Raw genomic sequence first — 26030 nt, 5'->3', positions numbered from 1 at the left:
TCTAGCTCCTAATTCCTTTGTTCCTACCCACATTGTTCTCTATCAATTCATATCTGTAGAACAAAGGGTTAACACCTGAAGTACATGATGCTGATGGAGTGATGGGTTTAGTTTTATTCATTTATGGGCATCACTGACTAGGCCAGCAATTATTGCCCATCCCGAGTTGCCCTTGAGAAGGTGGTGGTGAGCTGCCTTCTTAGGATGAACAATAATACTTCCCTAATCAGCGACGCCTAAATCCCATAAACAAATATTACAAAATCATCAACAATCAGTTGAAAAGGTGAGTTGCCACTTGGCAAACAAGAATGGGTAGCATGGATAAGGTGGTGCAAGGTAATACATTTTCTTTGATTCTACTAAACAATGGACACCTAATAACTTAACATTTGCATTGATACCTGAGTACATTCCCTTGGCGAACTGCTTTTATTTTCCTTTTCCATGCAGTCTGACATGGTGCAACCCCTGTGGCTTCAGCAGGGAGAGATAGAGAGAGAGGCTGTTCAAAACCCACATTTAACAGCAAAGGTGATTTTGACTGATGACCACAGGAATCTGGCCCAAAGCAGGGACAGACCAGCCATCAGGAGGCAAGGCAGCATGTCTGGTACTGGCTGATGGCAGGCAACAGATGGGAGTTTAGATTCCATTTTTATGCCCCTCTTCACTCCCACTACTCTGTGGAGAAGATGGAGGCAGACCAACAATGATCTGTTAGATCACACCTCGGATGTCTGTCATTCTACTTAAGACATCAGAAATTGGCATCCAGAGTGTGCACTAATGGGGTCCAAGGCCTGCATGGACATATTTGATTTAAGCGCTATAAGCTTGACAAGATAGAGTGGGCAGGGAGTGGGTGGATGATATGTACAACAGAATGTAAGTAAATATACAAATGTACTCACCCTTCCTGACCAGGTTAAATCATTAAAACACTTGCTGCATTGAATCCAAGCGCAGCAAAGACCCTGCTGCGCACTTCCTCAGCCACCTCTGGCCACACTCTGTTCCTTGCGTTTTCCTCCTCGAATTGCTGGGAAGACAATCTCTCTCTGTCTCTTTATTATATCTGTGATGCTGATGAATCTTAGTGTAGCCCATGCCTGTCCTGAATCTTTTACTTTACTGCAATTCCCAACTCCTCCAAAATTCATGCTTAGATCGATTCTTTAAAATTTCCAGCTGGGATTCTATCATGTCATGCTTATTATTCATTGGAGAAGCCAAGCCCTAAAGTGAAATTTTAATGGGGTGACCATTTTAAAATTGCACATCTTGAAATGTTGAGATTTCTTCCAGATTTTGTACAAAATATTACACATTTCCCCCCAGACTCTCAGCATCCAGTTCGAAGGACATAGCCCTAAGCTATGTGAGCCTTGGCAAAAAAGTGAGAGACCAGTGCTCCGGCATTCTTAGAGTGCTGCAGTCAACAAAGCTTCACTACAACAAGGGACTTCTGCCTTGAGGCATCCAACAAACTTCCACTTTATGAACCCAAATGATAAAGCAATAATTTAAAACACTTGACTGTCAATTTGAAGATTCTGACTATTTCAACTGCCCTCAGTGCGGAAGTAAATTTTCACTCTGCGCACATTATCTATTATTAAATTAGCCAGCCGATTTATTTTACACATTATCTAGACAATAAAATCTAACCAGGAACTGAGTGATTTGTCACAGGGCAACGTGCTTGAATCTCAGGACCTAGACCAAAACAGATGAAAAGAATCGATGGTGTTCCCACCATGATGGAGATTGGCTCGGTAACTAGTCTTGTGTGAGCAGGCACTGGGAGGTGTAGAGACACTCATGACCTTACTTTCATTTGCTCCAAGCTTCTCTTCAGAACTCTTTGCATCAGTTAACCTGCCCACTACTAACCCAGGAGAAAGCCAACTTAATTAACATTTTTCAGATGGGTTCTCAGTGGCAATCTCATTGCGCTGTGAGCCTGTCACTGCAAGAAAGCAATGCGAAGAGGAAAGCTTCTGTAGGGTTCAGACACCAACAACATTGCATTGTTCAGGAAATATCAGGATAGGTCCTTTGAACAATGAATGTATTCACATCTATAATGCACACATTTGCTGGAATTTTACCTGTAGTTTGGTTGCCAAGGTGGAACTGGAGCTTGGTGGCAAAGGCCCTCCTGCTCTGACTTCCCTTCACACTGCAGTCTAAAGGGGATTGACCATTAACACGCAGCAGGCAGAGTTACCAACAACACTGCCTCTAGAGGTGGGACTAGAGGCAGATGCCATGTTACCACCTGATGTAGAACATGGTGGTGGCATCTTTTTTAACGAGTTCCTAGCATTCAAGTTTTGAATGTAGCTGTGTCCAACAGGACGCCTGCAGCGAGCAGAAGCCTGGCATCTCCCATCCTTTACCTCTCTGAGACCATCCCCTCCTCAGCCCAAGATTATCCCTCATCTCCCTTTGACTGCCCCTCATCTGTCAGAGGCCACCCTCTCCTTAACTTGCCATCACCTTCTTGTCAGCCTCAGCCAAGGGAACCCTTTCTGCCTGAGAGCAAGGAAGCACCAGTCAGCTTCAGCCAAGAGGTCCCCTTCTTTATTGACTGGGAAATAGAAGACCACTCCAATGAATCAAGCAACGCTGGATGGAAGTCACAGAGGTGGTCAGCAGCCATGTAATCACGTGAAGAACCTGGTTGCAGTGCTGAAGTAGGTTTATGGCCTTTTCCATTCATCTAATGTTAGATTTCTTTGGTGGGCAGCAAATGGGTAAATGTTACAATCTCCCTCTTGTCTGTGTGTTTGACCTCCTCTGTTGAAAGATTGACAACTCTCACGGAGAGACACATCCAGCAGGCTAGCCACTGTTGCCTGGATTGCATGCAAACTCGTATATCATTGCCTTGTCCATGAGCATAAGGGAGTTGTGGCAAGTCGGGGTGGGGGTGGGGGGTGGGGGGGGGGGGGGGGGGGGCATTGAGGGAGCGGGGGGGAGTGGAGATTCCTGGAGTCTTCACCAGTTCCTCATCCTTCTCAGCTTAGCATACTTCTCATTATGCTTTTTAATGAAGGAGGTGTGACTACCTTCTGCACCCTGCGCTTCTCTCGGGAACTCTGAATGCGAACATTTCCTTCTGCAGTTTTCTTCCCCATCACGCTACAGGTGGCCAGGAGGTTGCTGATGGCTGTTTCTTTTTGCCTGCTCCTCTCTTCCTCTCAGGTTGTCTTCCTCGCTGGAGGAATCTCCTTTGGAACACATGATCTCACACCATCATACGCTACTATAAACTGGGGTAGGGGCAGGGATTGGGTGGGAGGCATCATTCTTGTGGCTGCAGAGACAGTCAGTCCTACCTTTCTCATAGGCCTATCTCCAATGATGCCCCATGCCTTGACGAACAATTGTTCAAGTGGGTCTCAAGCTGTAACACATGATTGCCCTTCTCCTTCCCTTCAAAAGGCCTCATGAACCTCTGTCAAATTCAGCAAACCCCAGCAACTGCCAAGTCACAGGCAACTGCAGTATTTTGAGGTGTTTTCCCAGTCAATCGCCTCTTCAATGATCTTAAGTGACCTCTGAACTGGTTAGGGATTGTGAGTTGAGTCTCCAATCAACTCGCTGCCAGCCTCTGGTGAAATTGTGTTCTGCCGTGTTGACACCATTGCCTACGATAATATGCCCCTGCACTACCCCTACCCTACTGCTGCCTCTATTACCATTCATCTTACACATGTAAAATTCCAGACATTGAATAGATTAGCTCATGATTAGTTCTATCCCTGGATGTTAGAAAACCTTTTATCTCCTTGCTTGTGCTTGGCATTGCTGCAGGAATAATTCTGACAGAGCAAAACATAACAAGTTATTCCATCTCTAATGTCTACTTTGAGGGCTATATTTGGGAAGGTATAAATAAATCTGAGAATCATGCGTCTTTAGAAGATTGAGACAACAGGAAGGGTTCTGCAGAATGCTTCAGATCGGGCATCATGAATACTTACAGCCTTATCATTCAGAATGTCAGATACAAGAAGGAGTGGCTTTTGATCTGGACATCCCAGCTCTATTGAAATGAGATCTACACATTGGAGACCATTATGGTGACAATAATTCAGAAGAATTCACAGTTCCTGCTGTAATGTACACCAGGGTGCTCATCTCTGCCTTTAATACTTACTATCTTCTCCCTGATTCCCAATAATGGGACATGTGCTCAATCCATCTTACAATATGACAACAGGTTGCATTTTTTTTACCCTGACATGACTGTGCCAATAATCATCAGCAGATTAATTGCATACCCTGTGAATACACCATTTCCTCTATACCTCTAACTTCTCAGAATAATAATGCGCCATCTCTGTTTTTAATTCCATGACTCCCCAATGGGTCAACTAAAAAGCTGATCCAGGAAACATGGTTTAACTACCTCTCTTGAACACTGATGCAAACACACCTTTCATTTGTGCTGTAACAGGGTTGCGCCCTGTGGAAATTTCCACCCCAGAGTCATTTTAAGCAATTTTTTATTCGGATCAAAGATTATTTAAAATTATTTCCGTTTCCAACCTTTGTATCTCAAAACTGCACCAGAGCAGCAGTGATCCTCACTCTCCTTGTCTTTCATTGAAATACTCTGCAGTCTCAGCAGGTTCCTGCTCTCTGAGGCAGAACTGTTTTCCTCATGTGTCTCTGAGATAAAGAAGCCATGTCTAGTCAGACACGGGAGAAGATTCTGTCAGGGTAAGGGTTTGGAACAGATGACACTATGCTACTGTAACACAGGAATTGCACGACGACAGCTGTGAAGCTTTAAAACATGTTTTACTCTGTTAATTTCCTGATGTTCTTCACTGTTCTCCAACCCACTCAACCTCAGAAGCATCGGTGCCTTCAATCTGCAGCCTGTAAGGCCAGTTCCCTGGGGGGGGGGGGGGGGGGGGTAGGTTGCTAATCTACCTACCACCAATTGTGACAAATAGGATTCAGCTAAACCAGCATCAGTTTCTGCTCTGGATCTGTGGCATTCTGGCTGCTGGGCTACGTGATTATCTGATTAAATGAGCAGATTCTGAGTAGTGCTAACCACACATCCCTGTCACACAGTTCCCAGCAGCTTATGTTGTATTTCCTTCTCTCTGAGCTTATGCATATTGATATGAGGAATAGCAGGTATTGTTGAATTAAGTATTTCTGATTGCAGCACCCAGTGTAGTCGTGAGCACTCACAGATCAGAGAGAGCGTGCCTCAGGAGCATGTGATCTTAACATTGATTGTTAGCACATAGTATCTTACCTTGATTGTGGAAAATATTCTTTGCAATAGTGATGTCTTTTTTTTGGTCTCTGGCCTCTCTCCACCTGTGCCTTCTGCCTTCTGTAAATAAGATCAAGTAAGTGTCTTCCAGGGATGGGCTGGCATCATCTGAGGATTGGACTGAGATTACCATAAATTAATCCCAATGGAGACACTTCCAGCCTTTCATCTCCTGGGTTTGTACGGACTTTGGTATTAAGAAGATAAAGCCAAGGACAAAAATCTATTCATCCCATCAACCTCATCCTCTCGCACTCCAAACCACCAGTCTAATATCCAGTTTCTTCTTGAAACTTCTGGCATTTTGGTTACACCACCTTCTTTGTGGATTATTCCAAATATTTAATATACATATATAATACAACTAAATGTTCACAGTAAGTAAGTAAGTTTAATAATTAATCACAAGTAGGTTTACATTAACCACTGCAATGAAGTTACTGTGAAAATCCCCTAGTCGCCACATTCTGATGCCTGTTCGTATACACTGAGGGAGAATTTAGCATGGTCAATGCACCTAACAAGCACAGCTTTCAGACTGTGGGAGGAAACTAGATCACCTGGAGGAAACCCACGCAGACACGGGGAGAATGTGCAAACTCCACATAGATATTGACCCAAGTCGGGAATCGAACCCGGGTCCCTGGTGCTGTGAGGCAGCAGTGCTAACCACTGTGCTGCCCTAAGATGTGTATTAAATATATATTTTATTCATTTATATATGCGCTATCTGGAGAGAGAGAGATCACTCCAGTGATTGAGTTTCCTAGAGATGTAAAATTTGTGAGATCTATCAGAGGGAGGGTATCTTTATCCCCAGAATCTGCTGGATTTGCCATGGTACAGTGTTAATAATTGGTCATTTCAAATCATTTCTGTTTTCTGTTAATTTATTGTTGAGATAGAGAGATAGAGTCATGGAGGTTTACAACATGGAAACAGGTCGTTTGGCCCAACTTGTCCATACCGCCCCTTTTTTTAACCCGTAAACTAGTCCTAATTGTCCACATTTGGCCCATATCCCTTTATACCCATTTTACCCATGTAATTGTCTAAACACTTTTTAAAAGACAAAATTGTACCTGCCTCTCCTACTACCTTTGGCAGTTTGTTCCAGACACTCACCACCCTCTGTGTGAAAAACTTGCCCCTCTGGACCCTTTTGTATCTCTCCCTCTCACCTTAAACCTATGCCCTCTAGTTTTAGACTCCCCTACCTTTGGGAAAAGATATTGACTATCTAGCTGATCTATGCCCCTCATTATTTTATAGACCTCTATAAGATGATAAGGGTCAACCATATAGTTTAGAATTACGTAGGCTGGAGAAGGGAAGGTTGGGGGATAGTTTTCACTGAAGAATATTAGCAAACTAGTTGGGTTTTTCACAATTTGTACTGGTAGAATTTGAATTCACAGCTTCTATGCTGCTGGTTCAGTACTGTAACTACCAGACCACTAGACCCAATATGATTGAGTTTGCTGACAAAACATTCTAAAATAATTTCTCATTTATATTTCCCTATTTACTTGACTTTCAATATTTAATGCTAATTGTGGCTATTATTAAGCATGAGCTATTGAGGCACTCCTTCCCGACTGTAAACAATTTCTTTCCAGCAATGCATAATTACATATTCTATCTATACCTGCCTGTCCCCCTACATTTTCCATCCATAACACTCCATCTTTTATATCTTTCTGTTCCATGTCAAGCATGTCTCCTCTGTAAATGTGGTGGGTTCCAGAACCACAGACAGTAAGGAAAATAAAGCGTATTTTATTCACTAGCTTAGCGGTTACTTCAACACTGGAGCTCTGCCTGCGCTTCCAGGGATAATTCCTGCGCTCCTGCCAAGTGACCTCTTTTGGAGCCACATTATCGCATTATCATGTGACCACTCAGTCTATATCTTTACAATTTAGTTGGAACACCCAGTGACATAAGATTTAACAATGTGCACAATAGGAAACTATCTACAGGCCATTGTGCAACATGCAGTTAATCAAGTCAACGATGCATAACTATTTACAAATAAAGTGAGGCATGGATTAAGCTGTTACGGCTGGTGCATAGCCCATCACGTCCCCTTCTTACCACCCCACCCCACCCCTTTTCTTCATAGAAAAACGAGATTCAAAAGCCAGTTCTAAGTGAAGTGGTAATATAATCCTGGAACCTTGTGTTTGGTTTGCTCAGGTGCCCTGAGTCGGCTGGTGGTGGTGTAATCTTTCTGTAGCTGGTGTCCATCGTATGGACAACCCGGAGTGGTTCCATCAACATCTTGGGTTCAGTGTTGGGGCCACAGCTGTTCTCTTTATATATTAACGATCTAGATGACGGGACTGGGAGCATTCTGGCCAAGTTTGCCGATGATACAAAGATAGGTGGAGGGGCAGGTAGTATTGAGGAGGTGGGGAGGCTGCAGAAAGATTTAGACAGTTTAGGAGAGTGGTCCAAGAAGTGGCTGATGAAATTCAACGTGGGCAAGTGCGAGGTCGTACACTTTGGAAAAAAGAATAGAGGCATGGACTATTTTCTAAACGGTGACAAAATTCATAATGCTAAAGTGCAAAGGGACTTGGGAGTCCTAGTCCAGGATTCTCTAAAGGTAAACTTGCAGGTTGAGTCCGTAATTAAGAAAGCAAATGTAATGTTGTCATTTATCTCAAGAGGCTTGGAATACAAAAGCAGGGATGTACTTCTGAGGCTTTATAAAGCACTGGTTAGGCCCCATTTGGAGTACTGTGAGCAATTTTGGGCCCCACACCTCAGGAAGGACATACTGGCACTGGAGCGGGTCCAGCGGAGATTCACACGGATGATCCCAGGAATGGTAGGCCTGACATACGATGAACGTCTGAGGATCGTGGGATTATATTCATTGGAGTTTAGGAGGTTGAGGGGAGATCTGATAGAAACTTACAAGATAATGAACGGCTTAGATAGGATGGACGTAGGGAAGTTGTTTCCATTAACAGGGGAGACTAGGACGCGGGGGCACAGCCTTAGAATAAAAGGGAGTCACTTTAGAACAGAGATGAGGAGAAATTTCTTCAGCCAGAGAGTGGTGGGTCTGTGGAATTCATTGCCACAGAGGGCTGTGGAGGCCGAGACGTTGAGCGTCTTCAAGACAGAAATTGATAAATTCTTGATTTCTCGAGGAATTAAGGGCTATGGGGAGAGAGCGGGTAAATGGAGTTGAAATCAACCATGATTGAATGGTGGAGTGGACTCGATGGGCCGAATGGCCTTACTTCCGCTCCTATGTCTTATGGTCTTATGGTCTTATCTTTAGTCCGTTGGCCTCTGGTGTAGTCTGCATGTCCACTGATGTAGGTGGGCCATAGAAATCATAGAAACCCTACAGTGCAGAAGGAGGCCATTCGGCCCATCGAGTCTGCACCGACCACAATCCCACCCAGGCCCTACCCCCACATATTTACCCACTAATCCCTCTACCTACGCATTTTAGGATTCTAAGGGGCAATTTTTAACCTGGCCAATCAACCTAACCCGCACATCTTTGGACCGTGGGAGGAAACCGGAGCACCCGGAGGAAACCCACGCAGACACGAGGAGAATGTGCAAACTCCACACAGACAGTGACCCGAGCCGGGAATCGAACCCGGGACCCTGGAGCTGTGAAGCAGCAGTGCTAACCACTGCGCTACCGTGCCGCCCACTGTGCTACCGTGCCGCCCCATTGGCCGGATGACTGAAATGTTGTTGGTTCTGGTTACAATACCTGCGTGAGGTGCCGGCAGTTATGTACATAGCCGACACCATCAGAGGCTACCATGTAACTGTTCAGTTCTGGGGCATGGTTCTGCACCACTGCCAACTAGACATGCTTCGTATGGTCTGAATCTTTATCATTTGACCAGGAGTTAAGGGGCTGAGTCTGTGGGTATCTTGTTCATAGTGTGTTTTGTCAACCTGTATTGCATGAGGGCATCATTCATATTGGTTCCTAGTTTTTGCAGCAGACCCTGAGCAGAGTCGGAATCGTGGTTTGGTCCACTTGGAGAAGAGTCATTATGCTGATGAGAGCAGGTCCTGTCCTGATAATATCGCAGGCTGAGTGCAGCAGAGTAATCCGTGTGATCACGTGTACATTTCTTTAAAAGATTTTTGGCTGGGCGTACCACCCATTCCACCAGGCTGTTTGACTGTGAATATAGGAGGCTGCTCATGATATGCTTCAAGCCCCATGTTTGCAAAATTCAGTGGAGACTAATTGGCGAGTGTTTTCTGTCATAAGTCTCTGTGAGATGCCATATGTAGTGAACTGTCTCGTGAGCTTGATGATGACTGTGGTACTCATCATGTTTAGCAGGTGGTTGAGTTCAAACTACCAGGAAATCAAGTCAACTAAGAATAACAATTCCATTCAAAAATGTCAGCTGCTGTGAATGACCAGGGAAGATCTGGGACCTCATGCAAATACAACAGTTCTTTTGCTTGATATGGCTTGGTGCATGGCGCACATCTGGAAACTTCTCTTTCCATGTCTGCATACACGGAAGGCTGGTACAAGGATTCTTTGGCCCTGTATCTGGCTGCAATTTCTGAGTGCAGAACCTCTGAAGAACAGTAGGGATGGCCATGCAGTATCAGTCAATCCTGTATGGTTAGTTCAGCTCTGATGGTGAAGAATGTGCAGAGTTCCTGGTGAAGCTCCCTTGAAGACTCTGTCCAGCCCCACAAAATTGATGATTTTGTGCAATTGTTTACATGTGATGTCCGCCCATAAGGCATTTTAATTTCCTGGATTCTATGAGAGGACAGCACCCCTAATTGTCATGATGTCTATGTCTTCATCATGATCTGCCTGATCCATAGTGGGTAAGAAGGATCTGGAGAGGGCATCAGCCAAGTACAGGTCCTTACCATGTCGATAACGCTTTAGCATCATGCATTGCAGCCATACAAATTCAACGTGAAGAGGCTTTTTAAGATACTTATGAGGGGCAGATGATCTGTTTCAACGGTAGGAGAATGACAATATATCAAGTCATGAAATTTCTGACAAGCAAAGACTAAAGCAAGAAGTTCCTTTTCAATTTGTGCAAAACAAGTCTTAGTGTCAATGAGGCAAAGACTGCTGGTCTGCCATTCTGGATGCAAATTGTGCCCAGTCCAAGCTGGGAGGTTTCTGTTGAAATAAGTACAGGTGCTCAAACCTCAAAGTATTGAAATATCACTGGGGTTAAGACTGTCTGTTTGAGTTTATTGAAGACCGACGTGTAATGCTCTTGCCAGCACTATTTGATGTCCTGATGGAGTAACTGGTGAAGAGGTCCAGTGACTTCAACATAACATGGAATAAACTTAGAACAATAATTTATCATACCGAGGAAGTGCTGTAAGTCATGCTTGTCGACAGGAAAGGCCATCCATCACAAGTCATTGTCTTGTCTGGATCGGGCTTTACACCATTGGCTATGAGTAAATGGCCCACATAAAGAACCTGGTTGGCCCTGAATCTGCATTTTGCTGGGTTAAGATTTAACTGGATGGTCCTGATTCTATCAAAAATGAGATGCAGACATGCATCATGGTCCTACATAGTATGACCCCCAAACCAAGATGTTATTAATAATAGTCTTACAATGTTGGCCTGCAAAGAGTCCCTCCATGAACTGCTGGAAAACCTCACTGCCAGCGGAGATCCCATCGTGTGTACAAAGAAAACAATATTTGCCTCCTGGAGACACGAATGTGGTTAGTTTTGAGGATTTCGCATCTTGTAGAATTTGCCAGAATTCACATTTCATATTGAGGATGTTGAACACCCTGACATATGGGCATGTCTATTATTACCTGTTCCACTATCTTCATAGCGCGATGAGACCTGAGCATCTCCTTGTTCAAATGCATTGCGTCAATGTATATCCTGACCGTGCCATCTTTCTTTACAGCGGCCACCATTGCTGAAACCCATTCTATGGCCTCATCTATAGGAGTTACGGCACCGAGTGTTGTCATCCGATGCAGTTCACTCACACTTTCTGCTTCATGGTTACTGGTACTCTCCTCGGAGCACAGATTGTTGGTGGTACTGAATCATCTCGTCTCATGTGACATACAAGTGGTTGTTTACCAATAATGTCACAGTTAAAAAGGTCTTTATATGCTGTCATCTCTGGAGCTTGTTGTTGTAGACATTCACTTCCAGACCCAGTTGAATGAGCCCTAGTATAATGCTGTTCTGGAGACCTCGTATTGGCTTTACATTCTGGTCAACCATATGAAACTCAAAATTTCCCTGTGTGCAGTGGAGGGTAGCTACACCTTTGGTTTGGATGATTTATCCACCATAAGCCATGAGGTCCACCTGGATGCTGGGGTCCAGTGTTGCATATGTGTCTCATTCCTGTAGCATTCAGCTGGACAATATGTTACATATTGCTCCAGTGCCAATCTTTACCTTCACTCATGCATTACTGCCAATCATGTTAAGGGTGATGAAGATCTTTGCCAACAATTTCAGGGTGGCCATGAAAGATAGCATTGATTCATCTGCTCTTTGGTTTGTTGAATTGAATGCATGCCTGTCGAGATATATGTTTTTTACTGGGAGACAGATATTCTTGAACTTCATTAATATTATTTCAGGGTCCTCTTTTCTTCCTCCTTCGTCTGGAAAACACGAGTTAAATTTTGAAATGGCCTCGGGGTCCTCTAAGTTTAATAGAGTATAAGTCAGTACTGTTTCTGAATTGTCAAACAATGCAGCAACACCATAAGTACATCAATCCATCTCAAACTTCACCCAACTATCTGCAATATTTTCATCAAAGACAAGTGGGTCGATGTGTCAAACTCCTTGTGTCATACTGCCAACTCCTAACACTATGTAAATGTGATGGGTTCTCAAACCACAGACAGCAAGGACTTTCAACAAAGAATAGTTTATTCACTAACTTAGCAGCTACTGCAGACTCATGTTTTGCCCACGGTCCTGGCACATGACCTCTTTTGTAGTCACGGTCATCACATTACCACCCAGTCTAGACCCTGTTTTTTTATCCTGTTCTGTCGGTATCCCAGTACTTCCTGTTTCCTTTCCTCTGCATTCCACTTCCCCTGGCACATCCACGATGTTACCTTCACCCCAGGATAATGAAAATGAATTTTTTCATTGTGAAACATGCAAATCTTAAATATTTGTCATTTTAAATTTGTGGTAACCCAAAGATGCAATAAGCACCAAGTTTATTGTAAACCTGCAATAGTTTTTTGAGTTGGTTGGTCTGTTTCAGAGCCCAGACAGCTTTATTTGTGAACAAGTTCAGTTGAAAAAGGAGCTTTTTAAATACCAAATCTATGCGAAACCTTTCAGGTCAGAATGTTGCTTGCAACTGATGTCCCTGTAACGTTATCAGAGTGGGTTTTCCAACATCTGTCAATTAACTGTTGGTTATACAGGGCCCTTTGTTCCCATAATTGTGAAGCAAGCGCACCTCATTGTAAATTATGGTTTAGGATTAGCTTCATTATCACAGGGCAAAGCAGCCCAGTTATTTTGATACTTAACATAATCTAACTGATAACTGGTACTCGTTTTCATTGAAGTTCTTTCAATGGTTTCATAGGATAAAAACATCTTTATAATCAGAACTTTTTTTGTAGTTTTCAGTCTTCTAGTTTCATCCTGCTAATGAGATGGCAATTGATAGAGCTCTACAAATTAAGTTTACACTTATATCACCAGATTTTAGTTTCAGGTTTCAATTCTTTGTTGCTCTGTTTATTCTCAAAAACTGGGTGAAAAATAACACTCTTGCTGGTCCCACCCATTTTATTTTTCAGCTGGTTAGCTTACATGAAAAGTTACGTGGATGGCAAAAGGACTTTCTGCCTGAAACAGACAGGAAGCCACATGCATATAATAAAATCAGAGCCAAGTGACATCTTTACAGTTGACGTCACTTTCTGACTTCACTTCCTGTTTCTGCCCATCAACCCATTCTGTAAGTCCTGAGGCAACCACCTTGAATTCTCCTTAAAAAGGCATCTGTGGGATTTTTTAAATTCTTTCATAGGATATGGGTGTGCTGGTAGGGTTGGAATTTGTTGCCCATCCCTTATTACCCCTGAACTGAATGGCTTACTAGGCCATTTCAGGGGGCAGTTAAGAGTCAACCATGTTGTTGTGGGTCCAGAGTCATATATAGTCCCAACCTAATGGACGTTAGTGAACCAAATGGGTTTTTATGACAATCAACAATGGTTTCCTCGTCACCATTTGACTTTTAATTACAGATTCTTGTTGAATTCAAATTCCACCACATGTCTTGGTGGGATTCGAACCCTGATCTCTGGGTCACTACCCTGGCTCTCTGGATTACTAGTCCAGTGACGATACCACTAGGCCACTGCCTCCTGTATATGCAGTATTCTGTACAACTTTGCAATGGTGACGGAGCAGCACTTACCACCACCTGAGCAGGGAGAAGTGCAACAGGAGTAGGAGGAAGAGCAACACGAAGCAGTGGAAGTGTATGCTCGACCACTAAGGCACATAGCTGTCAGTTCTGAGAGAACAGCTAGCCAGGAAACCTTCGCATGAACTGTACCTTCTGTCCTAAATGCCAAAATAGTCTGAAAATCCTCATGATCATCCTCAATATCAGAATCTGGTGAGAATAAAGAACAAAGGAAAGTGCAGGAACAGGCCCTTCGGCCCGCCAAGCCTGTGCCATGGTTACCTTCCTTCAGTCGCGCATTATGAGTCTAGCCCTCATTTTAGTATAAGTCTTAACAACAACACCAAATTCAGAAAAAAACGATCCAGTAATTCATTTCCAGCTGTGTATGATATTTAATAGAAATAGGAATCTCCCTTATGCAACCTCTGAATGTTCATGATAAATGCAGGACATGCTGGAAATATTCAGCAGGTCAGACAGCATTTGTGGAGAGAGAGAAAAACAGAGTTAATGCTCAAAATCTTCCAGTCCTGTCAACACCTTGGTGGGCGGGAGAACTTAATTTGACGTGAGGTAAAAATCAGCTTCCTGACAGTAGAATGACCTTTTGCAATTAACTTCTCAGGTCTTAGGTTGAGCTTTCTGACAAACAATGTCGAGAAGGCCCTTTGCATGCATTTGCCTGTCAGGTTTGCTCACTAAAATGCCAGCTCGCTAAAACTAAACTTCTCTACGTTCTCCTCCAGTGAGGAATTAGAATGTTCATGTTTACAATTACATATAAATGGCATGCATCTGGCGAGCTTGACGTATTCCAGAACATTGAGGTGAGAGGACGCTCCTTTGTCCTTTTTGGGGACCAGTCAGAAATGCCAGCCTCCTGATTGAGATCAATGCCAGGAGCCCTAGCTGAAGGCTGACATGAGAGGCAGGATAAGGGGAAGGATGATCCTGGGTGTAAATGTGGAACTGGAGCAACCAATAGTTATTAGAATATACTAGGATACCACCAAGCAGACCCTGGTTTGATGAGTTTGCCTTTCACCTTGCCCCAACCTGGTTATTCATTTCCACATGAACCTGGTTCAAAGTTGAGCCGTTCGATTAGAATTCAGGAGATGGCGGATCGACTGAATTTATGGCCAGTTACCATGGAGGTTTCTCTGATGTTCTTTTTGAAAATTGTTCCTCATTTTAACTTTTTTTTTGTTTCCCCCTTAGGTGACTTCAGGAGTTAGGGGAGAAGGGGTACGGTAGCGTGGCTCCTTTAAGGGTGTTCCCAAAGACTCACATGGTCAGGCTGGACCTATAGAGTGTCAAGACAGGAAGCTGAGCCAATCAAATGCAAGGGTGTGTACCCTGGGCCGGGGGAGGATCCGCAGTTAGAGCCAAGGAGGAGTAGTGTACAGTCACATTGTTATTCTGTCTGACCCTGTTGTAAATATAGTTATTTGTTTGTTGGCAATAAAGCTCTTTGTTCTTTAGCCTCATTGGGTCACCCTCGATTTATCACAAAGTCATGTGCAGAGGCGTTCGGAAAGAAAGCCAGAGGACACTTCCAGCTTGGAGAAATTTCAGCAAGAAACTGCACGACAATTGATCAGTGAAAAAGGTACAATAAACTTTCTGCATGCCGACTGGCAAGTTCCGTCATCCTCTTCTGCATATACCGAATACACCAGCAGACTGCCCAGTTATCGCTATTGACAGTTTTAGGCATATGTATGTCTTCCCAAACTTTAAAGACTTAGATACTCCAGGTCATGTTAGGAGGGTGTTCAGGAAGGAAGCCAAAGTACCCAGTCATGCTAGAATGGTGAAACAAAAACAGAAAATGCTGGAGAAACTCTGGCAGCAGCTGTGGAGAGAGAATAATGCCAACATTCCGAATCAGGATGGCCTACAGGAATGCGTACAACAGAAGGGAATGACCCAAGCCCAGCACTAGCCTTCAGGATATTAGAATCCTAAAGCACCTTCGAAGAGGAGGCTGCAGAATGTGGGATGGTTGGGGGGAGTGGGGAGGAGCGTCCATTGGGGTGCAAAGGGTCCCTCATTCAAAGGCATTCACTATCAGATCAACGGATTGGGAAGTGGGTTTCCCGCTGAAAACCAAACCCCTGCCCATGCTGCTGACACCCCTCTAACCCTCCCCTGTGAGCCCCAGACTGTCAATTCCCACCTCTGGTCCTGGGCCTTGGGTGATTTACATTCCAGCAGCAGCCATCCTCTCCCCGGTGGTGCTGTTGTCAAAGAGCTGCTGGCCTTTGATTGACAAGCAACATTCCATAGGCGGGACCTCTGTCCCTGGGGTCCTGATTGCAGTGAAAGGCCCAGCCTTGGCCTGTCAAATGCCTAGTTGGCACGTCCTAGCTGTGAGCCTTCCTGGAAAGATACAAAGTTGGGGTCTCATCGGCCAAGACCCTCATTGTCGGCAAAAGATTCCACCAATTGGCTGCAAGCTTTTTGACTGGCTGTCCACTGCACCTGTGGTTAGAATATGGAATGCTCTGCCTGAGACTGTTATGAGGGAGGATTTAGTTTTCAAAAAGGAATTGGATAATTATCTGGAGAGGAAAATTTGCAGAGCGGCAGGGAAAGGCAGGGAGTGGGGAATAGATTAGCTGAGTTGCTCTTGAATAGAGCAGCAAAGTTATGATGGGCTGAATATTGGGCTGATATTAAAATCAAAACAGATGTGTACAGAGTGGCCAAAAATAGTGGAGAATTAGTGGATTGGAAAAGCTTTAAAAAAGAACAAAGAACGACTAAGAAAGCGATTAAGAAAGGAAAGATAGATTCTGAAACTAAACTAGCTCAAAATATAAAAAATGATAGTAAAGGTTTTTACAAATATATAAAAAGGAATAGAGTGGCTAGAATGAATGTTGGACCCTTGGAGGACGAGAGGGGGGATTTAATAGTGGAAAACGAGGAAATGGCTGAGACTTTATGAGTTTATGAGTTCTTTGTGTCGGTCTTCACGGTGGAAGACACAAATAGTTTACCAAATATTAGAGATCGAGAGTTGGTGGGAGGTGAGGTCCTTAATACAAATACTGTTACTAAAGAGGTAGTGCTTGGTAGACTAATGGGACTGAAGGTAGACAAGTTCCCGGGCCCGGATGGAATGCATCCCAGGGTACTGAAGGAAATGGCTGAGGTAATAGCAGATGCGTTAGTAGTTATTTATCAAAATATGCTGGACTCTGGGGTAGTGCCGGCTGATTGGAAAACGGCTACTGTTACGCCGCTGTTTAAAAAAGGAAGTAGACAAAAGGCGGGTAACTACAGGCTGGTTAGCTTAACGTCCGTAGTTGGGAAGATACTGGAGTCCATCATTAAAGAGGAAATAGCAGAGCACCTGGATAAGAATGGTTCGATCAAGCAGACGCAGCATGGATTCATGAAGGGAAAGTCGTGTTTGATGAATTTACTGGATTTTTATGCAGATGTGACTAGTGCAGTTGACAGAGGGGAACCGGTGGATGTGGTGTTTTTAGATTTCCAGAAGGCATTCGATAACGTGCCTCGCAAAAGGTTGCTGCAGAAGATTGGGGTACACGGAGTTGGGGGTAAGGTGTTGGTGTGGATTGGGGATTGGCTATCTAACAGGAAGCAGAGAGTTGGAATAAATGGGGTGCTTTTCTGGTTGGCAGTTGGTGACCAGTGGCGTGCCGCAGGGATCGGTGCTGGGGCCTCAACTGTTTACCATTTACATAGATGATCTGGAGGAGGGGACTGAATGTAGGGTATCAAAGTTTGCTGATGACACAAAGATGAGTGGGAAAGCGAATTGCGTGGAGGACACAGAAAGTCTGCAGAGAGATTTGGATAGGCTGAGCGAGTGGGCGAGGATCTGGCAGATGGAATATAACGTTAGCAAATGTGAGGTTATCCACTTTGGAAGAAATAATAGTAAATTGGAATATTATTTAAATGGAGAAAAATTACATCATGCTACTGTGCAGAGGGACCTGGGGGGCCTTGTGCACGAATCGTAAAAACTCAGCCTGCAGGTGCAGCAGGTGATCAAGAAGGCGAATGGAATGTTGGCCTTTATCGCGAGGGGGATGGAGTATAAAAGCAGGGAGGTCTTGCTGCAACTGTACAAGACACTGGTGAGGCCGCAACTGGAGTACTGTGTGCAGTTTTGGTCCCGTTATTTGCGAAAGGATATATTGGCCTTGGAGGGAGTGCAGAGGAGGTTCACCAGGTTGATACCGGAGATGAGGGGTGTAGCTTATGAGGAGAGATTGAACAGATTGGGTCTGTACTCGTTGGAGTTTAGAAGGCTGAGGGGTGATCTTATAGAGACATATAAGATAATGAAGGGGCTGGATAGGGTAGAGGTAGAGAGATTCTTTCCACTTAGAAGGGAAACCAGAACTAGAGAGCACAGCCTCAAAATAAGTGGGGGCCGGTTCAGAACAGAGTTGAGGGGGAACTTCTTCTCTCAGAGGGTAGTGAATCTCTGGAATTCTCTGCCCATTGAAGTGGTGGAGGCTACCTCGTTGAATATGTTTAAATCACGGGTAGATAGATTCCTGATCGATAAGGGAACTAAGGGATATGGGGAGCAGGCGGGTAAGTGGAACTGATTCGCTTCAGATCAGCCATGATCTTGTTGAATGGCGGGGCAGGCTCGAGAGGCTAGATGGCCGACTCCTGCTCCTATTTCTTATGTTCTTATGTTCTTATGAATGGTCCCAGTTGTAACTATTCTATGAATCTATGATTCTGGATGACCACCAAATGTTGGTAGAAACCTGGGTCCTCAACTTCTGCATCTACATTTTCTGTAACAGAGCTGATATTTGACCAATCTTCCCCCTGATGTGTGGAGTCCTATTTTCTTCTCTCGCTGCTGCAAACATAAGGCTCTGGAATTTTATCCTTCAGTATAACCTCTAAAATCCATGATACAAGTGCCAGGTGCTACTTGCTGTGGTCAGATTGAGTACATCTGCGTTTTTAAGAAGGCTGGCCTCCTATTCCTCTAATGGTGCAGTGATAGCATAGAGCTCTGTTCAAATCCATTCATGTCCATTTCTGAGCTTTAATTAGATTAGGTATCATATCCTTGTATTCTATCAACCAAATTACAGATAGCATAACTCATACACAAACTTCATATTGAGAACTTTTATATGACTTTCACACCTTTGAAATGTCCTAAATCATTTCTCAGCCAATGAATTACATTTGAAGAACTCATAGAATCATAGAATCCTACAGTGCAGAAGGAGGCCATTCGACACATCAAGTCGAAACCGACCACAAACCCACACAGGCCCTAATCCCATAACCCCATGTGTTTACCTCAGATAGAGCCTCTGGCGCTGATCTTTGCGTCATCGATGGAGACGGGAGAGGTGCCGGAGGATTGGAGGATTGCGGATGTGGTTCCTATTTTCAAGAAGGGAAATAGGGATAGCCCAGGAAATTACCGACCGGTGAGTCTAACCTCAGTGGTTGGTAAGCTGATGGAGAAGATCCTGAGGGACAAGATTTATGAGCATTTAGAGAGGTTTAGTATGCTCAAGAATACTCAGCATGGCTTTGTCAAGGGCAGATCGTGCCTAACGAGCCTGGTGGAGTTCTTCGAAAATGTGACTAAACACATTGACGAAGGGAAAGCGGTAGATGTGGTTTATATGGATTTTAGCAAGGCGTTCGATAAGGTCCCCCATGCAAGGCTTCTCAAAAAAGTGAGAGGGCATGGGATCCAAGGGGCTGCTGCCCAGTGGATCCAGAACTGGCTTGCCCAAAGGAGGCAGAGAGTGGGTATAGATGGGTCTTTTTCTAATTGGAGGTCGGTCACCAGTGGTGTGCCCCAGGGATCTGTTCTGGGACCCTTGCTGTTTGTCATTTTCATAAATGACCTGGATGAGGAAGTGGAGGGATGGGTTGGTAAGTTTGCTGACGATACGAAGGTTGGTGGGGTTGTGGATAGTTTGGAGGGATGTCAGAAGTTACAGAGGGACATAGATAGGATGCAAGACTGGGCGGAGAAGTGGCAGATGGACTTCAACCCAGATAAATGCGTCGTGGTCCATTTTGGCAGGTCGAATGGGATGAAGGAGTACAATATAAAGGGAAAGACTCTTAGTACGGTAGAGGATCAGAAGGACCTTGGGGTCTGGGTCCATAGGACTCTAAAATCAACCCCGCAGGTGGAGGAGATAGTTAAGAAGGCGTATGGTGCGCTGGCCTTTATCAATCGAGGGATTGAGTTTAGGAGTCCGGGGATAATGATGCAGCTATATAAGACCCTCATCAGACCCCACTTGGAGTACTGTGCTCAGTTCTGGTCACCTCATTACAGGAAGGATGTGGAAAAGATTGAAAGGGTGCAGAGGAGATTTACAAGGATGTTGCCTGGATTGAGTGGCATGCCTTATGAGGATAGGCTGAGGGAGCTCGGTCTTTTCTCCTTGGAGAGACGTAGGATGAGAGGAGACCAAATAGAGGTATATAAGATGTTGAGAGGCATAGATCGGGTGGACTCTCAGAGGCTTTTTCCCAGGGTGGAAATGGCTGCTACGAGAGGACACAGGTTTAAGGTGCTGGGGGGTAGGTACAGGGGAAATGTTAGGGGGAGGTTTTTCACACAGAAGGTGGTGGGCGAGTGGAATCGGCTGCCATCAGTGGTGGTGGAGGCAAACTCAATAGGGTCTTTTAAGAGACTCCTGGATGAGTACATGGGACTTAATAGGATGGAGGGTTATAGGTAGGCCTAAAAGGTAGGGATATGTTCGGCACAACTTGTGGGGCCGAAGGGCCTGTTTTGTGCAGTAGTTTTCTATGTTTCTATGTCTATAGTCCCACTGACACTAAAGGGAAATTTAGCATGGCCAATCCACCCAACCCGCACATCTTTGGAGGGTGGGAGGAAACCGGAGCACCCGGAGGAAACCGACTCAGATACGGGGAGAATGTGCAAACTTCACAGAGACCTGAGCCAGGAATTGAATCTGGATCCCTGGCGCTGTGAGGCAACAGTGCTAACCACTGTGCCAACCACTGTGCCACTGTGCCTGCCAGATGTATTCACACTACTGACTTGCAAATTTGCAGCAAATAAAACAAATGGCAAATTAATCTGTTTTCTTTAGTGTATTGGTTTTAGCATTAATATTGGCCAAGACATGAAGAGAACTCTTTGTTTTGTCTGTAAAAGTGTCTAACTAAACAGAGTCTTTATTGAATGTTTCATTGGAAAGATAGCATTTTCAATAATGCAATACTTTAGTCAAGGGTTTGAAAGAGTTATATTCAAGGCCTGTGGTGAAGTAACACAGTTATGCGAGTGCGACCACAAAACCAATCGGAAGATCTAAACAATTGTTTCCTTCAAAAGCCTCACAGGTTATTAGACTGTGAGCATGAAAATTTTCTTAAAACTATACTGGTGGGATTTTCCCATCTCCATCTGCTCTGATTTGATTCCTAATCTTTAAAAAAGTATTTGCATCATTTTTATTTATTGTGCCTTTTTGCTTTTGTAAATAAATTGAACTATTATTTTTTAGCCTGAGGATAACAGTTTGATAACATGTTTTTTTATTGCATTTTGAAGTATTCAGAAGAGTTTGATTAAACCTGTATGAGTACATCAAATAAGATTTTTACAAAGTACTTTAAAAAATCAGATTTATGTTTATATGATGCATTGTACATAGATCTATAATGTACAGATTTTAATAATATATTAAATATATTATGTTGCTTTATTGTTGTTCTGTTTTTACTTAGCATCTAGCCTCACATAAATTTTCAAGTGTTAACACAAGTCACTTTAGAAAATATTTTGGGAAACACTGCTTTGAACTACATTTCTAAATCAAGGACCGGATTCTGCAACCTATCCTGTAGCTGGGATTCTCCAATCCTGTTGCAGTGAACCAAGATTTGGTTGGGCGCCAAATTCTCCGTTCTCGCTGGCAGAGGCGGTGGGGCATGAATGGCCGGAGAATTCCCACCCAAGTCTAAAGTAAAGTAAAAGTTTATTTATTCATCTCAAGTAACACTTACATTAACACTGCAATGAAGTTACTGTGAAATTCACCTAGTTGCCACAGTCCAGCACCTGTTCAGGTCAATGTACCTAACCAGCACATCTTTCAGAACGTGGGAGGAAACCGGAGCACCCGGAGGAAACCCACACAGACACGAGGAGAATGTGCAAACTCCACACAGACAGTGATCCAAGCCGGGAATTGAACCCAGGTCCCTGGTACTGTGAAGCAGCAGCGCTAACCACTGTGCTACAACTTATTTACAGAGTCTGCCCAATCTTCTCGAAGTTTTGGTGTAGGGTCAGGTTTAGAACTGTCTGGTTTCAGTTTGGATCTTTTATCGTTTTCTGAAACCGGTTTGAAGCAATGCTTGCTCAGGCATAAGCTCTTTATCAAGTAGATCATTCTTAAGTTTTTGGATCATCCCTCATTGGGATTGTGTAAACTTCACAAACACTTCTCACTTTCTCACGAATTTCAAGTATATCTTCATACCACAAACTTCCACACGGTTTCCCACGACCCTGTTTTGTGATTTGTGAGGGGGACTCAGAATACAACCATGTTCATTCCTCTTGAACTTGCAATTTCCTTTATTTATATCACACTGCCATTGAACTGCTTTTGTTCAACTTTAGCCAATTTTGTAGAACTGAACTCAAACGTGTTCTTAATCTTTACTTCAGTAAGTGCTCAGCAGGTTTATAGATTAAAGTAGAGTGTGGAGTTTGTTCCGCACTTCAGCAGAACATTTGCTAATCACCATTTCATGCTGAAATTTCAACATCAATGCAGCTCTTCTTTCTTGGGTATTTCTTTGATTATTCTCATGAATCTTTCTGTTGTTTCATTTGATGCCGGATGATATGAAGGAGTGAGGGTGTGCATGATATCATTTTGCTTTGTGAAATTCTGGAATGGAACAGAGCGAAATTGAGGGCGGTTACCTGAGACAAGCTCGGGTAAACCATAACAGGCAAAATTGGATTATAACACATCCAAAAATGGCACATTTGCTAACCAATTGTTCTAGATCAAAGCCTAGACACAATGGGGACGATTCTCCCATCGCGACGTGCATGTTTTTTGGTGGGTCAGGTCAGGAGATGCTCGTGTCAACCATTTTGCGGGTTCCCTGCGAGGGTTTACGTACCGCGCGCATCTTCGAACCGGAAAAAAATGGCGCCGCTGGGACTACACTGAAAATGGGCATACTGCTGATTTGCATCACTTTCCATACCTTAGCATGCCATTATCGGGATTGATATGGCAATATCCTTCCACATTAGCACCTTCCACCTCTTTGGCGTGACGTCACTTTGGCACGAATCAGAGTAGGTATCTAAATGTCTCAAGCTGGCATGGCAGCCTTGAACTGGGCTGCGAAGAGGCCAGCAAAATCTGTGGGTGTTGGATGGAAGTGATCTGGATGCTGGGAGGTCTTTTCAGCGATCTCCCAGAGATGTGCGCATGTGTGGGTTCCCGCTCATCCCGCCGATTTCAGCTTTTAGGCGTGATTAGGCTACGCCCCCTGAGCGCTTAATGATATTCACGATTGTGACCTCTGCATTGCACAGAGTGGGGAGATTCAGGTCTGAACTCCCACTGAAAAAACAGTCATGATCTAGACCAGTTTTCTTGTCAATTCAGCTCTTTTGGGAGAATCGCCCTCCAACATTTCTGGTTCTGGATTTCATACCAACTTTAACCAGGCCGGTATGTAGCTCTGCCAGAAACCTGTTTCTAAAACAACTAACTACACATTCTGAGACAAAACTTAATGCAGCCCTCTTCACATTGTGATAAGTATGCGATGGTTTCAGTTTCTCATCTATCCAACCATTCAAAGTTGGTTCATAAACCCTTTTTTAAATTTGTTTTTTCTGAGTTTCAGCTGCAGTTTCAGTCGCAGTGATTGGAAAGTTCCCATCCACAAATTCCCTTTGTAAAGATTGCACTTTCACAGTCTACTTCTGAGTCTTCATGCAGTGTTAGCTGCAGCAAGCTCCTTGGATCCACAATATTTAATGCCGTATTCATAACGTGGGTGAAATACAGCCCACCTCTGAATTCTTCATGCTGCCATTGTTGATATTGCAGACCTCGGACCCAGAATACTTACTCAGGATCTAAGAACCGAACGTAGTGTGACGTTTGTACCCAACAAAAACTGTTGAAACATTTTGATTCTGAAGATGATGGTAGGGAATTGATCTCAGACACTTTCCTTCAAGGTAATTTTCTTTGCTGGGTTTTTAGACAGGTTGACTCCAGTAATGTCTTCAGAAATTTAGTTTAAAAAGGAAAAGCAGATAGTTTTATTGTAGTTAACCTGGTCTAAGTAAAATAATAAAAACAATCCAACTTTCACACACACATGCACTTACGCGCACACACTCTACACGCATACACTCAGCACGCACACACACCACGCACACGCGCACACACACCACGCACACACACACGCACACACACACACCCCACGCACACACACACATACTCCACGCACACACACACACACCCCACGCACACACAAACACCCCACGCACACACAAACACCCCACGCACACACACACACACACCCCACACACACACACCCCACGCACACACACCCCCCACGCACACACACACACCCCACGCAAACACACACACACACCCCATGCACACACACCCCACACACACACACACAAACACCCCACGCACACACACACACACACCCCACACACACACACACCCCACGCACACACACCCCCCACGCACACACACCCCACGCAAACACACACACACACCCCATGCACACACACCCCACACACACACACACACCCCACGCGCGCACACACACACACACACCCCACGCACACACACCCGACGCGCACACACACACACCCCACGCACACACACCCCACGTGCACACAAACACACCCCACGCGCACACACACACACCTCACGCACACACACCCCACGCGCACACACACACACACCCCACACACACACACCCCATGCGCACACACACACACCCCATGCACACACACCCCACGCACACACACACACCCCACGCACACACACACACAACCCACACACCCCACACACACACAACTCACGCACACACACACACACCCCACGCACACTCACACACACCACACACACACACCCCGCGCGCACACACACACACCCCACGCACACACACTCCACACACACACACCCCACGAACACACACACACCCCACACACACACACCCCACACACACACACACCCCACGCACACACACACACACACCCCACACACACACCCCACGCACACACACCCCACACACACACACCCCACGAACACACACACACCCCACACACACACACCCCACACACACACACACCCCACGCACACACACACACACACCCCACACACACACACCCCACGCACACACACCCCACGCGCACACACACACACCCCACGCACACACACCCCACGCACACACACCCCACACACACACACCCCACGAACACACACACACCCCACACACACACACCCCATACACACACACCCCACGCACACACACCCCACACACACACACCCCACACACACACACCCCACGAACACACACACACCCCACACACACACCCCACACACACACACACCCCACGCACACACACACACACACCCCACACACACACACCCCACGCACACACACCCCCCACGCACACACACACACCCCACGCAAACACACACACACACCCCATGCACACACACCCCACACACACACACACACACACACCCCACGCGCGCACACACACACACACACCCCACGCACACACACCCCACGCGCACACACACACACCCCACGCACACACACCCCACGTGCACACACACACACCCCACGCGCACACACACACACCTCACGCACACACACCCCACGCGCACACACACACACACCCCACACACACACACCCCACGCGCACACACACACACCCCATGCACACACACCCCACGCACACACACACACCCCACGCACACACACACAACCCACACACCCCACACACACACAACTCACGCACACACACACACACCCCACGCACACTCACACACACCACACACACACACCCCGCGCGCACACACACACACCCCACGCACACACACTCCACACACACACACCCCACGAACACACACACACCCCACACACACACACCCCACACACACACACACCCCACGCACACACACACACACACCCCACACACACACACCCCACGCACACACACACACCCCACA

This window comes from Mustelus asterias, chromosome 4 (genome assembly GCF_964213995.1).
Source record: "Mustelus asterias chromosome 4, sMusAst1.hap1.1, whole genome shotgun sequence".
NCBI classification, from domain to species: Eukaryota; Metazoa; Chordata; class Chondrichthyes; order Carcharhiniformes; family Triakidae; genus Mustelus; species Mustelus asterias.
The sequence above is the reverse complement of the archived record's forward strand: the minus strand, read 5'-3'. Positions refer to the sequence as shown.